At 40.6% G+C, this 14,641-nt stretch overlaps 1 non-coding gene across 1 annotated transcript; it reads left to right on the top strand.

The window, feature by feature from the left end:
• Positions 1 to 13,364: 13,364 nt before the first annotated feature.
• On the top strand, positions 13,365 to 13,496 carry LOC132533270 (U11 spliceosomal RNA). The gene has a single exon (XR_009545163.1). It is a non-coding gene; the product is annotated as a U11 spliceosomal RNA (small nuclear RNA).
• The last annotated feature ends 1,145 nt before the right edge of the window (positions 13,497 to 14,641 follow it).

The following is a 14,641-nucleotide window of genomic DNA, read 5'->3' as shown; positions in this document are numbered from 1 at the left end:
GGGAACTGGCTGAGTTCAACTCAGAGGTGTTTGAGGGAGCCAATTATTATAAAAATTATTATAAATCGAGGCCAGATTGTGGCTTCTCTGGTCCTGGTTTGGCAGACACACTACTGTACACGAGAACGCAGGTTCAAGCCCCTGGTCCCCACTTGCAGGGGGAAAGCTTCACAATAGTGAAGCAGGGATACAGGTGTCTCTCTGTCTCTTTCCCTCCCTATGTCCTCTCCCCCTCTCAATTTCTTTCTGTCTCTAAACAATAATAAGTAAATAAAAATATTAGAAAGATTATTGTAAAGCCAGTTATGATAAAGATGGGAGCAATCTGTGCTTGGAAGTGGGGAGAAGGGAAGGATAAAACACTGAAGTCAAACTGGGGAGTTGGTGTGGGAAGGACAGGAGTGCAGTCATAGTGAGGAGATAGGGCTCAGGGCCAGTCCTGAGGGTATGCAGGTGCCAAAAAGAATTCAGGAAAGTACCCACCAACTCTCCTCTTCCTGCATTTGAAGCTTCCTCACATGATGTGTGTAGGGGGTGGGGGGGGGGTTAAGACCCTCAACCCCAGGAAGTTCTATAAAATTTAAATTTTAGATTTGGAGGCCAGGCAGTGACGCACCTGGTTAAGCATTCACATTACAGTGCACAAGGATGTAGGTTCAAGCCCCTGGTCCCCATCTGTGGGGGAAAAGCTTCACAAGTGGTGAAGCATGGCTGCAGGTGTCTGTTTCTCTCCCACTCTGTCTCCCCCTCCCTTCTCAATTTTTCTCTGTCTCTATCCAATAAGTAAATAAAAATATTTCTTTTAATTTAGACTTGATACTAACATCAGAGTTTAGACCACGTCCCTATTTTTATGGATCAAACAACTAAAGTTCAGTGAGGGGAAGTAAGTGACCCAACGTCACATAGCCAGCAGATGCACCCCACAACCCCTACATTCCACTGGTCCATCCATGCTTCTCCAAACTCACCAGCCTCTTGTTTCTCTAAATTTCTTCTCAAACATATAAGAATGGTGTCATCTGACACCTGATTTTCACATTCTTGTACAATTTATTCATTCTCTATCCAGGTAAATCAGAAGGGTAAGTGCCAAAATAGTGTCTAGGGCACCCCTGTCACCCCCTTGGAGGCTAACCTTGATTTAGACACAGAATGAGAAGGGTGGTGTCCAGCTTCTTGAGAGCATGTGGTAGCTTCCAGCAGAGGTGCCAAATCTCCTGGATAGAAAGGTCTGGAAATACTAGTGGGAAGCACTATCCCAGAATCATCCAGGAGGAGAGAGGGAAAACCAGGAATGCTGCCCCCAGAACAAGCAGTCAAGCAACCTCAAGCTTTGGAGCAGATGAGGGATTCTGTGCAAGCAGGGTCTCTTTAGCAGAGAGCATATGAGATCTCAGCTGACAGAATGCACAGGAGGGTGTTCTGGCAATTCTGTGCCCTTGGAATTATGCTTATATCTTCAGTCACTCTAGGTTCATACATGGGTTCCCATTGTCAGACACCTGTCAGAATGGGACATCCACTTATGAATTCCAGTATCATGACAATAAGACACATAAAGTCTCAGATTTTTCTAGACACAAACCCTGACTAAATACCTTGCTAGCTGTGTAACAGGAAAGCCTAGAGCAACTTTCTGAACCACTCTGTACTCTTTATTCTCTTTATTGTTAAAATAATAGCCATATGTGTCTTTTAGAATCATTATCATTTAGAATTATTCATGGATTAACACACAAAAAAACTCACACAAGATAACTTTTTAATATTTATTACACATTTGGTAAATATCAGATGGTTATCCTGCCTCCTCTCCTCAGTGAGTCTATATATATATATTATATATAATATTATATATTATATTTATATATAATATATAATTATATATATTATAGGGATTATATGTATTATAGGGATTATATATATATATATATATATATATAATCCCTTCTTCTTGATTTCTGGATGTCTTTATCAAATAAATAAAGGTAATTTTAAAAATTTAAAAAAGAGAGGGCTGGACAATAGCGCAGCAGGTTAAGAGCGCATAATGTGGAGTGCAAGGACAGCATAAGAATCCCAGTTCGAGCCCCCAACTCCCCACCTGCAGCAGTGTCACTTCACAGGCAGTGAAGCAGGTCTGAAAGTGTCTTTCTCTCCTCCTCATTGTCTTCCCCTCTCCTCTCGATTTCTCTCTGTCCTATCCAACAACAATAGCTATAACAATAACAATCACAAAAGGGCAACAAAATTGGGAAAATAGCCTCCAGGAACAGTGAATTCATAGTGCTGGCACCAATCCCAAACAATAACCCTGGAGGCAAAAAAAAAATTTTTTTTTAAAGAGAGTCAGTAAATTGTGGCTTCAGCCCTCAGCTCACCCCTTAAGATAAGCACCAGGTCCTATCCTCAAGGCCCCACTGTTCCACCCATACATAACAAGGAGTTGTGGTTGCAGGGAGCACACAGAGGCTAGGCAGGCACTTGAATGGGAAGCACTGACAGAAAAGCACGATTATGCATGACTGAATGTCCACACCCAGTAGTCGAGGGTAAAGTTCATCGATGGGATAGTGACTGAAAGGTACTACAGCAAGTGATTCTCATCTCCATGGGTTTGGGCAAGTGTCTGTTTCCAGCTAGTTCTAGCAACTTCCAGTGCAACAAATGTGTGCAGTAAAGTGCACACATTACCAGGTGCAAGGACCCAGGTTCAAGGCTCCAATCCCCACCTACATGGAAGTTTCACAAGAGGTGAAGCAGATCTGTATGTGTCTTTCTCTCTCCCTCTTTATCCCCTTCAAATTTCTCTTTGTACTATCCATAAAATAGAAAGAAAAGAAGGAGGAGGAGGAGGAGAAGGAGAAGAAGAAAAAAAAAGACTGCTAGGAGAGCTGGATTCCTAGTACTAGCACCAAGCCCCAGTGATAAACTTAGTGGTGATAAATATAAAAAGTAAGGAAGTAAAAGTAAAGATTGTTTCTTCTACCTAGATTTTCTTCTTTCTGTCTTCTGAACATGTTCTTCTCTGATCTTCCTCTGACAATAGACTCATTCAAGTCAAAAAAAGGAAAGAAGGAAGAAGGGAAGGAAGGGAGGAAGGGGCAGGGAAGATAGCATAAAGGCTATGCAAAAAGACTTTTATTCTTGAGGCTCCCAAATCCCAGTTCAGTCCCCCTACCATCATCATAAGCCAGAGCTGAGCAGAGCTCTGAGAAGGAAATAAAGAAAAGAAAGAAAGAAAGAAAGAAAGAAAGAAAGAAAGAGAGAAAGAAAGAAAGAGAGAAAGAAAGAAAGAAAGAAAGAGAGGAAGAAAGAAAGGGAGAAAGAAAGAGAGAAAGAAAGAAAAGGAGACAAATAAAACAAAGCATATGCCCAGCAAGTAGTGCGACTGACTGGCATGGCATTACGACTACCCTGAATCAAGCCTAGGTTCGACTTCTGGTATTGCAAATGATAGAGCAGTGCTCTGGCCTCTCCCACTCATAACACTTGATATATATACATATATATTCCTTTTAAAAATAAAAATAAATAACTTGGTGCTGGGTGGTGTTACACCTGGTTAAAAGCACACATTACAGTGCACAAGGACCCAGGTTCAACCCTCCAGTGCCCATCTGCAGAAGAAAAGCTTCACTAGTGGTGAAGCAGTGTTGCAGGTAGTCTATCTATCTCTCTCCCTCTCTGTCTCTTACTTCACCCTCTCATTTTCTCTCCATCTCTATCCAATAATAAATAAATATATATTATAAATAAAAATAAATAAATAACTTCTCTATAAACTGAAACAACAGCTTGCAGACATGGTCTGTCTCACTTCCAGCTTTCACACCATTCTGCTAATTCTGCCCGAGTGGATAGTTTGACCTGCCTGTATGTTACTTTGCTTGACTGTGTTCTGAGAGGTTCTTTGCTCTTTGTCTTCCATTTACACAGAAGCCAGGAGTCAGTGTTTCCATGGCACACTCAGTGCCAGCCATCTCAAAGATGAAGGGCCTCACTCAGCCTGGCCTCCCCCCACCCAGGGAGCTGACCTCCCAGACTCACCCCTCCAAAGACTGGCCCCTGGGCTATCCCACCCTTCCTTTCAGAGGTAGAGGGAAAGGCAGACATCCTACCCTGGCTGTCTTCACCTGCCATAGGATAGATGGTAGCTCTGAATAATTAACGAGAATCATTTTGTAACGCGCTGACCCCTGAACATTGCACATCACTCACTGATCCTCCTGCTCTCCTCTGCTCCCTCTCCATCTCTCTCATTCTGACAGCTCAGCCTTCTCTCCTGGGCATCCACCAAATGCCATATCAACAGCCTCTCCCCCACCTCTGCCCCCTCCCATTCTTATAAGCCTTGCCGGCCTGCAAAGGTGTTCGGTACCTGGGAGTCATTCCAATTTCCCTGCCCCGCCCTCAATCTCACCTCCATCACAGGTGGGAACCAGAGGCTTGAGCCCAGATCCCTGTGCATGGTAATGTCTGCACTCTACTGAGTATGCCACCAACTGACCCCTTCACCTAACCTTAATCACCCATTAAAGGATCATGTCCCAGTGCCTTCATATTTAGCCCATAATTCTGTGAGGTAGACATATAAGCTTGCTTTCTTGGCCTTCCATGTCACTGGAAGTGATCATGTGACCCACAATGAAATATAAAGAAAAATTTTCTGATTTTTCCCAGATAAGAGGAGAAAATTATTGTGTTTTTTTTTTCAACCCACTTGCCTCTAAACACCTTTGTCTTCTGTCTTCAAATGTCCTGATGACTGAGACTACTGCAGCTATTTTGAGAGCCTGAGACAACTAGCATAGAAAGAAAAAGACAAAATCTCAAGGATGGTGACAGTTGAAGATTGATCTTGGTAGAAGTGTTGAGTTCAGAGTCCATTGTATACAAATTGCCTCTGTACTTCCAACCAGAACCTTCCCTCTCTGGTCCTCATATTACTGGCAGTTGACCAGATATCCACTTCCTGGCAGCAGAGAGCATTTTATTTAATACCCATTTATAGAACTTCAGAATTAGGAAGCTTCAAGTGCAAAACTTTCAAATTAGTATTGTTGGTGGTGGTGGTGGTGATGCAGTGATGTGAATGACCATTCTCATGTAGAAAAACAAAACAAAGAGGCCAGGTGGTGGCTCATCCTGTAGAATGCACATGTTACCAAGCATGAGGACCTTGGTTTAAGTCTCTAGTCCCCATTTGCAGAGAAGAAGCTTTGTGAGCAGTGGAATAGTGCTGCAAGTTTTTCTCCTCTCTGTTTCTCCCTCTTCTCTCTCCCTCTCCCACTCCTCTCTCTCTCTCTCTCTCTCTCTCTCTCTCTCTCTCTCTCTCTCTCTCTCTCTCTCGTGCTTTCTATTTAAAAAAAAAAAATGGTTCCTTGAGAGAACCATGGCAGTTTCCAATGGAAGGAAAGGAAATACAGAACTCTGGTGGTGAGAACAGTATGGAATTGTACCCCTGTTATTTTGTAATTTTGTAAATCACCAATAAAAAAATAGGGAAAAAAATTGCTGGGAACGGTAGAGTCACACAGATACTAAACCCCAACAATAACCTTGGTGGGAAAAAAAGGCTATGGACACCAATCTACAACTTTTACCTTTATCTATTAAATGATTATGATTCCCTGCCTTTAAATTCTCTAGAGGAAAGGGATATAACTTAACATCACATATGGCTGGGTTCTACAAAATTTAGCTAATTTACCAACTGTTTCACAAAGGTGTTGATAATGGAGGGGGGTCCCCTCCAGTTTCACTTTTATCTCTTTATTAAAGAATATAGTCTTTCTTCCCAGAAAGAAAAAACAATAATGAGACAATTGAAAGACATGGGCTTTAGAGCAATTGTAGGTTTAAACACACACTTTCCACTTCTAAGCAATGTATATTTAGGCTTCTGTTTACCTTTGTGGATTCTGACCTTCATTATTTATAAGAATTGGAGGACTGGGAGTCAGGTGGTAGCTCAGTGCGTTAAGCACACGTGGTGTGAAGCGCAAGGATGGGCGTAAGGATCCCGGTTTGAGACCCTGCCTCCCCACCTGCAGGGCAGTCCCTTCACAAGCGGTGAAGCAGGTCTGCAGGTGTCTATCTTTCTCTCCCCCTCTCTGTCTTCCCCTCTTCTCTGCATTTCTCTCTATCCTATCCAACAGCAACAACATCAATAATAACTACAACAATAAAACAAGGACAACAAAAGGGAATAAATAAATATTTTTTAAAAAATTGGAGGACAAAATCACATTTCTTGAAATATAAGAATTAAATGGGGTAGGGAGTCGGGCTGTAGTGCAGCGGGTTAAGCGCAGGTGGCGCAAAGCACAAGGACCGGCATAAGGATCCCGGTTCGAACCCCGGCTCCCCACCTGCAGGGGAGTCGCTTCACAGGCGGTGAAGCAGGTCTGCAGGTGTCTATCTTTCTCTCCTCCTCTCTGTCTTCCCCTCCTCTCTCCATTTCTCTCTGTCCTATCCAACAACAACAACAATAAAACAACAAGGCCAACAAAAGGGAATAAATAAATATAATTAATTAATTAATTAATTAATTAAAAAAAGAGAATTAAATGGGTAGTATGTTGGAAGAGGTTTTAAGAGGACTTTGAGCATACAATGAGGTTCTGCTTTCTTATTAGTTTATTTATTACATTTTATTGGGAGTTAATAGTTTCCAGCACAGCAGTTGACACATGGGTATCCTTCCTCATTTCCTCATGGTAGATGTCTGCAATACACCCTCACCCCCAACATAGGTCCTCCCATCATGCATCAGTACCATAAGGTTTCCCCAAGTCTATTCACTTCCTTTATTCCCCAGAGTCCTTTGCTTTGGTAAATACACCAAACCTAGTCTAAGTTTCACTTTGTGTTTTCCCTTTTGTTCTTATTTATTAAATTCTACCTATGAGTGAGATTATCTCTTTATGGTTTATATCATTAACATACTTTCTTTAAGCTCCATCCAGTTTGTAATAGGCCAAACTTGGAAGCAATCCAGATGCCAAACAACAGATGAATGGCTGAAGAAGTTGTGGCACATATACTCAGCGGAGTACTATGCAGCTGTTAAAAATGTAGCCATCTCCATCTCCTTTGCAATATCATGGTCAGAATTCAAAGGCACCATGTTGAGTGAGACAAACCAGAAAGAAAAACATCAATACCAAATGCTCTCACTTATAGGTGGGACTTAAGAATAAAGAATAGTAAGAAAGAGGCCATGTGGTGGCTCACCTGGTTCAGGGCACATGTCACAATGCACAAGAACTAGGGTTAAATCCCTGGTCATCACCTTCAGGGAGGAAGCTTCACATTTAGGGAAGCAGTGCTGCAGTTGTCTCTCTTTGTCTTTCCCTCTGTTATTCCTCCTGCCCTCTCAGTTTCTCTATGTCTTTACCCAATAAATAAATTAATTAAATATCTAAATTTTATAAAGTAAGGAAAGACATAAGGTGAAACTTGGACTGGATGCGGTATATTGCTCCAAAACAAAGAATTCTGGGGAAAGAGGGAAAGGGACAGGATGAAGGGATGCCAGGATCCCGGTGTATCTCCTAGACACCAATCAAGGGAAGATGAGAGGTTGTGACTATGTGTTAAAGACTGTAATGTAAACCATTAATCCCCCAATAAAATTTAAAAATAAAAGAAGCAACCCAGATGTCCAGAAACAGATGAGTGGCCAAGAAAGTTGTGGTATATATGCACAATGGAATACTACTCAACTATTAAACATGATGAAGCCATTTTTTAAAGAAAGATCTGAAGGGAATATGATGAACTTTGCACATCACTTGTTCTGATAGTCTTTCTCTCCTCTACTTCCTCTGGGGTCTTTTAGTCCTTTTTAGTAATAAAAAGGTTCAGAGGTAGAAGGTTCTGGTTGGAAATACAGAGACAGATTGTCCAAGATGGGTTCTGAACTCAGCACTGCCATCAAGACCAGTCTTTCTGAGGCCCCTAAGTCCCAAAGATGCTAGCCTTTATGCTAACATTAATAATTAATTATTAATGCTAACAAATGCTAATGATAGGTACAAAGATCTTATACTCTATTCATTTTTTCCACACCCTTGAGGTGTTTACTCATTTTAAGATAAAGGGGACCTCAAAGTAAAATGAGTGATCCAGATAGATAGTCAATATTTCTGTGACCTTAAAGGATAATTGCTTAAGGCTGCCAGTGATGTGAAAAAGGGCACCCAGAAAGTCCCACTCACACTAGCTTACAAGTATCTGCCTATCCTGCCTACAGGAATCCATCCAAGTGGAGCCTTTCAAGAGATCTGAAAGCAGGTGAAAGGAAGAAGTAGCCCAAGAAAACAAGCTAACCATACTGGAGACCGCATATCAGCATAGCTGGTCAAATGTGGCTCATTATAGGATAGTTATAGGACATAACAAACACCCAATAAATTGCTACCGTGGAGCTGATAAACCAATATTTGCTCCAGTTTCTGAGGGGAGCTAGGGAGACTGCATAATGCTTATGCTAAAGACTATCATATCTGCTCTTTTAGGTCTCAGGTTCAATACCCGTTTCCACCATAAGCTAGAGCTGAGCAATGTTCTGGAAAAAAAGCAACAAACTCCTGAGGAATAGGTTATATGTTTTCCAATTCTTTTGTGTTGTCATTGGAGTCTGACCCTATCCATAGACACCTCATCTCTTGATGTTGTGAATCATGTCTCCTTACAGGAAGCAGGAATTCACTTCCTCGACATTGCACCACCTCCTTCCTCTCAGGAAATGAGGTCTATAAAACACAGGGCTCCTTGGAGTGTATCCTGGATATGGTTAGGAACCCCATTCAGTAAAGTAAACAGGAAAAACAAACTGTGTCTTCTCCAGTTTATATCCAAATGCCAGACCTGGGACTCCAAAACTCCATGTCCTGGTGATAAACTGGGATAATTGCACTGATGGGCTTCCAGAAGATTGCAGAGAAGTAATGAAGCTGTAAACAACACAACCAACCTCTTTTTCTCCAAGGCCCTGGTGAAGTCCTCAGTTCTGCTTTTTTGTATCCTTTTTTTAGCAAATGGTAATGCCTAAATGTTAAGCTACAGAATTAATGCTGGTATTCATGAACCTGTTCTTTCCTCTTGTCCAACTCCCCTCCTAATGCATCCAGCATGTCCATTCTGCTATGGCCTCTCATGTAATAATAGGAAATTTGTACCTTCAAATATTTATTTCAGTGTAAAAAACAGCAGCTCTGCCCTATCTCAATGGTTGCTGGAAAGTTCACTTTAATTCTCTTCAAAATTTTACTGATTAAATAGAAATGGCACAGTTTTTTAAGATATTAAATAATTTAGTTCTGGACAGTGGTGTGCCTAGTTCAGTGTGCAAATACCCAAGTTCAAGCCCCCTGGTCATAACCAGCAGGGAGGAAAGCTTCACAAGTGGTCAAATAGTGCTGCAAGCCTCTCTCTCTCTATCTATCTCACTTTCTTTTTATCTCTCTATCTCTTTCTCCCCCTCCCTATCTCCCCTTTCACTCTCAAATTCCATTTCTACCCAAAATAAATAAGCAAATTTTAGATTTTATTTATTTTAAAGTCTACCATGTCAGATATGAGAATAGCTGTTCCTGCCCTTTTTGTGGGCCATTGGCCTATATGATAGTTTTACATCCTTTCACTTTGAGTCTGTGTTTGTCTTGTTGAGTTAGTTGGTTTTTTGTAGATAGCATATTATTGGGTTGTATTTTCTGATCCATCTTCCTACTCTGTGCCTTTTAATAGGTAAATTCAGGCCATTGACATTTATTGATATTGAAGATTGAAGATATTTTATTCATTCTTGTAGATTTGTAAAGTGTTCTGATATATGGCATATTTGTGGTGGTCTGACTCTTTATATGAGACCTTTCAGAACTTCTTTCAGGGCAGGCTTGGTGATAGTCGATTCTTTCAACTGTTGCTTGTCTGAGAAGGTTTTGATGCCTCCATCTAGTCTGAATGACAATCTAGCAGGATACAGTAGTCTTCGTTGAAAGACTTTCTCATTGAGCACTTGATAGATATCTTGCCATTTTCTTCTGGCCTGTAGTGTTTGTGTGTAGAAGTCTGCTGCTCACCTTATAGGTTTTACTCTGTAGGTGACTCTTTGTTTTTCTCTTGCAGCCTTCAGGATCCTTTCTTTATCCTTATTCCTTTCCATTCTAAATATGATGTGTATTGGTGTCTTTAAGTCTGGGTTAATTCTGTTTGGGATTCTCTGGGATTCTTGAACATTTATGTCTTTTATGTTGTCTAGACTAGAGAGAAGTTCTCAGCTATTATGTCCTGTAGAATGCTTTCTTCCCTTCCCTATCTTTCTTCCTCTGGCAAGTCAACAATGCATATATTATTTCTTTTAAAGTCATCCCACATGTCTCTGTTGTTGTTTTCAGTGTCTCTTAATCTCTTTTTGAGATCTCTTACTTTTTTAAAAAATATTTATTTATTTCCTGTTTGTTGCCCTTATTGTTTTTATTGTTGTGGTTATTATTGCTGTTGATGGCATCGCTGTTGGACAGAGAGAAATGGAGAAAGGAGGGGAAGATAGAGAGGGGGAGAGAAAGATAGACACCTACAGACCTGCTTCACCACCTGTGAAGCCACTCCCCTGCAGGTGGAGAGCAGGGGGCTCAAACTGGGATCCTCATGCCACTCCTTGTGCTATACACCATGTGTGCTTAACCTGCTGCACTACCACCCAACTCCCTCTCTCTTACTGCTTTTTTAGTTGTCTCTAATCCATCCTCAATCTTGCTAATTCTGTTTTCAGCTTCATTTATTCTATTCTCTCTCTCTCCTCTACTGTTTTTTGGAGTTCATCTATTTTGTTACCCTGTTCTGATACTGTTTTAGCTTTTTCAGCTAGTTGTGTTCTTAGCTCAGCTATTTCAGCTTCTAGCTCTCTAATAACCTTAAGATAATTAGTGTTTTCTTCCAGAGTCTCATTTTTTGTGTCTGCATTTCTGATGATTATTTTTCAAACTCTATACTCACTCCTGTGACTATTTCCTTAACTAGTTTTGGATGTTGACATCATTATTCTGTGCTTCAACCTTTGGGGGGCTTTTAGCTGGACTCTTGTCCTGGTTCATGTCTCCAGTATTTCTTCTTGTTGGTTTAACCATTTTTTGTAGTACGTTATGAGGTCCCTCTCTCAGTACTTTCCAAATTACTGATCACTCTTGCCTGGATTGACTTGTGTCTAAGTTAGGCAATTAAAGAATTCACAGTTGTGGAAATTGATGATTGTTTAAATATTATTTTAATTCCTGAGTTAGAGCACAGTGGCTGTTAAAAACCTCTTTTGTTCTTTTTCTTCCCTGTAGGCTTTGGGCACCTAAGGGCTTTTAAACTATAAGTAGGCTTCTTAGCTTAATCACTCACTTCTGACCAAGAGATAAAGGGTGGAGGAGAGATAATACAATAGTCATGCAAAGAGACTCTCACACTCCAAGAATCCAAAGCTCTAGACTCAGTTAAACTTCTCTGCCAAGCCAGCATTGCTGGGCCCTGTGAGTTTCTAAACAAGTCCCATTTATAGTCTCTAGGTTCTGAGGCAATTATTCACCATGTTCTCATCAGGAGAACAATGTGGAAAGGCTCCCACCACAGAGTCCCACTGCAAGGCCACCGAGGTATAGTTCTTCTCCTGAGTTTCCTGGTCAGTTTTCTGTCCCCTGATGTCAGCACAGGGCCTTCCCTATGCTGATCTAGTCTCTGAGTGCAGTAGCAATGGAGAATCACAGTTGCATTTGGTGAGTCTTACAGGAGTCCTCTCCTCCCTTCAGCAGTCTTTTTGTTGGTAAAACAGATTGGAGGTGGTGTCCCAACTGGTAAACTATCAGAGTGTTACCAGCCACTCAATCTCTCCTTAGGCTCCTCTCTGTCCACAAGCCACATGTGTTTTTTTTACTTACCAGTGATTTGGTGGGTTCCTGAAGTCATTCTAGTCTTATTGTAGTCCCAGGTGATTTCCTTTGGTTGATCGGAGAGAAGAAACACAGCTACTGGTACTCCATATCCCCACCTCCAGAGTCTTTCTTTTATTTCTTCTTTCCCACTACCTCTTGAACTTATGTCTGGTGACTGATTTTTGTAATTGTCTTCTCTTGCTTTTTTCTTTCTTTCTTTCTTTCTTTCTTTCTTTCTTTTGGGGGAGGGGCATGAGATTTTAGTTAGTTGATTGGTTTTAGTTTGAATTTAGTTTGTTGTTTTTTCTTTCTCTCTTTTCTTTTCCCTCCTCCTTTCTGTTTGATCAAGAGAAAGAACCACTGAAACCCTGAAAGAAAACATGAACTATCTTGTGGTAATCAGAGAACTTAAAACTGAAATAGCTGAGCTAAAAGGCCAACTAGCAGAACAAGCTAATTTTTAAGCTAATTATTGTAATTAAACAAAGTTAAAAAAAAAAAAAAAGCCAAACTGAAGAAGGAAATTGGGGGAAGGGAGTGCAAAATAACAGAAGGAGAAAACAGAATTAGCAAACAGAATCAATCCAGACTTCAGGATACCAAGAAACATCATGGTTACAGTGGAAATAAGTAAGGACAAAGAAAGGGTCCTAAAGGCTGCAAGAGAAAAACAAAAAGTCACATACAGAGGAAAACTCATAAGACTACCTAGAGACTTCTCCATGCAAACTCTAAAAGCCAGAAGAGAATGGTATGTTATTTATCGAGCTCTCAGTGAAAAAGAGTTTCAGCCAAGAACAGTAAATTCTGATAGATTGTCATTCAGACTAAACAGAGGGATAAAAAAAAAAAAACCTTCTCAGACAAGCAACAGTTTAAGGAGGCAATGATTACCAAGCCTTCCCTGAAAAATGTTCTAAAAGGCCTCCTATAAACATTAACAAGACCACAAAAAAACTTTGCCATGTATCGGAACACTCAAAAGAGTGTTGAATAATGGCATTGCAATGCTTTAAATGCATAATATCAATAAATGTCAATAGCCTAAATTCACTCATTAAAAGGCACAGAGTAGGAAGGTAGATCAGAAACACAATCTAACCGTATGCTGTCTGCAGGAATCCCACCTAACTCAATAAGACAAACACTGACTCAAAGTGAAAGGATGGAAAACTATCATACAAGCTAATGGACCACAAAAAAAAAAAAAAAGACAGAAACAGCTATTCTCATCTCTGACACAACAGACTTTAAAATAAAGTAATAAAAGATAGGCATGAAGATTACATAGTGATCAGAGGATCAGTCAACCAAGAAGACTTAACAAATATTAATATATATGCACTCTGGTGGTGAGAATTGTATGGAATTTTACTCCCTCTTATCCCACAATCTTGTTGATCATTATTAAATCACTAATAAAAAATATATATGGGAAAAAAGGGCTTCTGTCATGAGTGACACATAAAGCAGCTCGTTTTTCTGCACGTGCTGAATCGACATCAAAAGATTTCAGAAGCATAATTTTTGTTGTTTGGGCAGCTGGTGATCGTTGGTCTTGGTGTCATTAAAATATATATATATATATATATATGAGTCGGGCGGCAGTATAGCGGTTTAAGCACGTGTTGCATAGCGCAAGGACAGGCATAAGGATCCCGGTTCAAACCACCAACTCCCCATCTGCAGGGGGAGTTGCTTCACAAGCAGTGAAGCAGGTCTTCAGGTGTCTGTCTTTCTCTCCCTCTCTCTGTCTTCCCCATCTCTCTCCATTTCTCCCTGTCCTAACCAACAAAAATGGCATTAGTAACAACAACAATAATAACTACAATAATAAAACATCAAAGGGAATAAATATATATTAATATATATATATTCCTAAGCTCAGATCAATGGGGTTTACAGTTAACAGTCTTTATGTACTTTCTTCATATTTGGGAGCTATACTCTCTGCCCTAATGTAGCTTTGTAGTCCTATTCTCAACTCTGACATCATCTTCCCAGACAATACTTTTAGTCCACCTGCAAATTATCAGACTCAGGCAAAAATTACTAAAATCATGGGCCCCTTGGAATATATCTAAAATAGACTTCCTAGCTTCTTTCCATATGAAGGTCTTTAGTTCCATCTGCTACATTCTTATCTTTGGATTCCTGCTTATTAGCTGATTTGTCCTGCTTTATATCTTACTGTTTTTCAACCACCAAATTGTAGATGCTACCATAATGCCATCCTGACTTCCCTGGGCAGATGACCTCATCAATGTGTCCTGAAACATCACCTCCCCAGTACCTTATCCTACTAGGGAAAGATAAAAACAGGCTGGGAGTATGGATCAACCTGCCAAAGTCCATGTTCAGCAGAGAAACAATTACAGAAGCCAGACCTTCCACCTCTGCACCCCATAAAGAATTTTAGTCCATGTTCCTTGAGGGATAAAGAATAGGAAAGCTTCCAATGGAGGGGACAGGGTACAGAACTCTGGTGGTGAGGATTGTATAAAATTGTACCCCTGGTATCTTATCACTCTTTTAGTTATAATTAAATCACTAATAAAATTTTTTTAAAAATAAGATTAAGAACAGGGTGGGGGTATGGATTGACCTGCCGGTGCCCACGTTCATTGTAGAAGAAGTTGTATGGGCTGGGCCCTCCACCTTCTGCACCCCATGAGTAATTTTGGTCCTTGCTCCCAGAAGGATAATGAGTGGGG

Source organism: Erinaceus europaeus, chromosome 15, assembly GCF_950295315.1.
Source record: "Erinaceus europaeus chromosome 15, mEriEur2.1, whole genome shotgun sequence".
In the NCBI taxonomy this organism is placed as follows: domain Eukaryota; kingdom Metazoa; phylum Chordata; class Mammalia; order Eulipotyphla; family Erinaceidae; genus Erinaceus; species Erinaceus europaeus.
This window is presented reverse-complemented; position numbering and strand designations above follow the sequence as displayed.